This window comes from Prionailurus viverrinus, chromosome X (genome assembly GCF_022837055.1).
Source record: "Prionailurus viverrinus isolate Anna chromosome X, UM_Priviv_1.0, whole genome shotgun sequence".
In the NCBI taxonomy this organism is placed as follows: Eukaryota; Metazoa; Chordata; class Mammalia; order Carnivora; family Felidae; genus Prionailurus; species Prionailurus viverrinus.
In genome coordinates, this window is record NC_062579.1 from 61,718,229 (window position 1) to 61,721,781 (window position 3,553).

General features: G+C 36.3%; 2 non-coding genes across 2 annotated transcripts; both read right to left on the reverse strand.

Moving 5' to 3' along the window:
• Positions 1-1,332: 1,332 nt before the first annotated feature.
• LOC125157987 (U6 spliceosomal RNA) lies at positions 1,333-1,436 on the reverse strand. Its single transcript, XR_007149125.1, has one exon. It is a non-coding gene; the product is annotated as a U6 spliceosomal RNA (small nuclear RNA).
• A 36-nt stretch (positions 1,437-1,472) lies between these two features.
• LOC125158075 (U6 spliceosomal RNA) lies at positions 1,473-1,579 on the reverse strand. Its single transcript, XR_007149183.1, has one exon. It is a non-coding gene; the product is annotated as a U6 spliceosomal RNA (small nuclear RNA).
• Positions 1,580-3,553: the final 1,974 nt, after the last annotated feature.

Sequence of the window (3,553 nt, forward strand, 5' to 3'; positions counted from 1 at the left end):
AGCATGCTTCAGATTCTGTATCTCCCTCTATCTCTGTCCCTCCCTTGCACATGCTCTCTCTCTCAAAGACACATAAATATTAAAAAAAAATTTTTTTAAAGAACTACTTTATGAGCCAGCAATTGCATTATTAGTTATTTATTCAAAGGCTACAAAAATGCTGATTCAAAGGGGCACATGCACCGCGATGGTTATAGTAGCACTATCAACAATAGCCAAAGTATGGAAAGAGCCCAAATGTCCATCAACTGATGAATGGTGAAAGAGGAAATGATAGAGATATACGCTGGAATCTTAGTGATTAAAAGAATGAAATATTGCCATTTACAACAACATGGATGGAACTAGAGTATCTTATGCTAAGTGAAATAAGTCAGTCAGAAAAGACAAATTAAAATACAAATATCATATGATTTCAATCATATGTGGGATTTAAGAAACAAAACAGATGAATATAGAGAAGGGAAGCAAAAATAAGATAAAAACAAAGAGTGAAGCAAGCCATAAGAGACTTAAATACAGAATACCAACTGAGGGCTGCTGGTGGGGTTTGGGTGGGGGAATGGGTTAAATGGGTGATGGACATTAAAGAGGGCACTTGTTGGGATGAACACTGGGTGTTATATGTAAGTTAATGAATCACTAAATTTTATTCCTGAAATCATTATTATACTCTATATTAACTAAGTTGGATTTAAATTTTAAAAATTTTAAAAAAAGATCTCACATATTAGTGATACCATGTAGTACATGTCTTTCCCTGTCTGGCGTATCTTGCTTAGTATGTGCTCAATATCCATTTACATGGTTGCAATTAAATACACCCTTCTTTTCCATGGCAGAATAGTATTCTGTTGTGTATATGCATCACATCTTTTTTATTCCTTTATTCAGTGGTGGGCATATGGATTGTTTACATATCTTGGTATTATGAATAATGCTGTAATAACCATAGGAGTGCAGGTATCTTGTCCAAATTCTGTTTTCATTTCCTTTTTATATATACCCAGAAGTGAAATTGCTGGATTTTATGTTGGAACTCTTTATTTTTTTGAGAAATTTTCATATTGTTTTCAATAGAGTTTGAAGAAATTTACACTGTCACCACAGTGTATAAGTGTTCACTTTGCACCACATCCTCACAAGCACTTGTTTCTAATCTTCTTGATTACATTTATTCAAACAGGCATTAGGTAGGTAATAACTCACTGGTTTTGATTTACATTTTGCTGATGATTAATGATATTAAGCAACTACTCATGTGTTGAACATTTTGAGCTCCTCTTTGGAAATTTCTATTTAGTTCTGCCCATTTTATTTTATTTTATTTTATTTTATATGGAACGCTTCACGAATTTGCGTGTCATCCTTGCGCAGGGGCCATGCTAATCTTCTCTGTATCTCTTTGTATCTCTTTGGAAATTTCTATTTAGTTCTGCCCATTTTATTTTATTTTATTTTATTTTATTTTATTTTATATGGAACGTTTCACGAATTTGCGTGTCATCCTTGCGCAGGGGCCATGCTAATCTTCTCTGTATCGTTCCAATTTTAGTATATGTGCTGCCAAAGCAAGCACAGTTCTGCCCGTTTTTTTAAAACGGAATGAAGTATTGACATGTGTCAATTTTAAAACGGAATGAAGTATTGACATGTGTTATAACATGGATGAACCTAAAAAAAAAATATGCTGAAACCATACAAAAATGTTCATGATGTATGACAACCTTTAAATAAAATTCTAGAAATAGAAACTAATTTATAATGATAGAAAGCAAGTTACTGGTTGTCTGGGAAATGAGGAAAAAGAGAAGAGACAGATTAAAAAATGACAAGAGCAAACTGTTCAGAGTGATCAATAACTTCAGTGTCTTGATAGAGGCAATGGCTTAATTTACCTCAAATATACATCAAATAAATAAAATCTCATCAAGTTGAACAATATTAATATGCATGTTGTATTTATTTATTTATTTATTTATTTATTTATTTATTTATTTTTAATATATGGAATTTATTGTCAAATTGGTTTCCATACAACACTCAGTGCTCATCCCAAAAGGTGCCCTCCTCAATACCCATCACTCACCCTCCCCTCCCTCCCACCCCCCATCAACCCTCAGTTTGTTCTCAGTTATTAGCAGTCTCTTATGCTTTGGATCTCTCCCACTCTAACCTCTTTTTTTTTTCCTTCCCCTCCCCCATGGGTTTCTGTTAACTTTCTCAGGATCCACATAAGAGTGAAACCATATGGTATCTGTCTTTCTCTGTATGGCTTATTTCACTTAGCATCACACTCTCCAGTTCCATCCACATTGCTACAAAAGGCCATATTTCCTTTTTTCTCATTGCCACGTAATATTCCATTGTGTATATAAACCACAATTTCTTTATCCATTCATCAGTTGATGGACATTTAGGCTCTTTCCATAATTTGGCTATTGTTGAGAGTGCTGCTATAAACATTGGGGTACAAGTGGCCCTATGCATCAGTACTCCTGTATCCCTTGGGTAAATTCCTAGCAGTGCTATTGCTGGGTCATAGGGTAGGTCTCTTTTTTTTTCTGAGGAACCTCCACACTGCTTTCCAGAATGGCTGCACCAATTTGCATTCCCACCAGTGTACAAGAGGGTTCCCGTTTCTCCACATCCTCTCCAGCATCTATAGTCGCCTGATTTGTTCATTTTGGCCACTCTGACTGGCATGAGGTGATACCTGAGTGTGGTTTTGATTTGTATTTCCCTGATAAGGAGCGACGCTGAACATCTTTTCATGTGCCTGTTGGCCATCTGGATTTCTTCTTTAGAGAAGTGTCTATTCATGTTTTCTGCCCATTTCTTCACTGGGTTATTTGTTTTTCAGGTGTGGAGTTTGGTGAGCTCTTTATAGATTTTGGATACTAGCCGTTTGTCTGATATGTCATTTCCAAATATCTTTTCCCATTCCGTTGGTTGCCTTTTAGTTTTGTTGGTTGTTTCCTTTGCTGTGCAGAGGCTTTTTATCTTCATAAGGTCCCAGTAATTCACTTTTGCTTTTAATTCCCTTGCCTTTGCGGATGTGTTGGGTAAGAGATTGCTACGGCTGAGGTCAGAGAGGTCTTTTCCTGCTTTCTCATCTAAGGTTTTGATGGTTTCCTGTCTCACATTCAGGTCCTTTATCCATTTTGAGTTTATTTTTGTGAATGGTGTGAGAAAGTGGTCTAGTTTCAACCTTCTGCATGTTGCTGTCCAGTTCTCCCAGCACCATTTGTTAAAGAGACTGTCTTTTTTCCATTGGATGTTCTTTCCTGCTTTGTCAAAGATGAGTTGGCCATATGTTTGTGGGTCTAGTTCTGGGGTTTCTATTCTATTCCATTGGTCTATGTGTCTGTTTTTGTGCCAATACCATGCTGTCTTGATGATGACAGCTTTGTAGTAGAGGCTAAAGTCTGGGATTGTGATGCCTCCTGCTTTGGTCTTCTTCTTCAAAATTTCTTTGGCTATTCGGGGCCTTTTGTGGTTCCATATGAATTTTAGGATTCCTTGTTCTAGTTTTGAGAAGAATGCTGGTGCA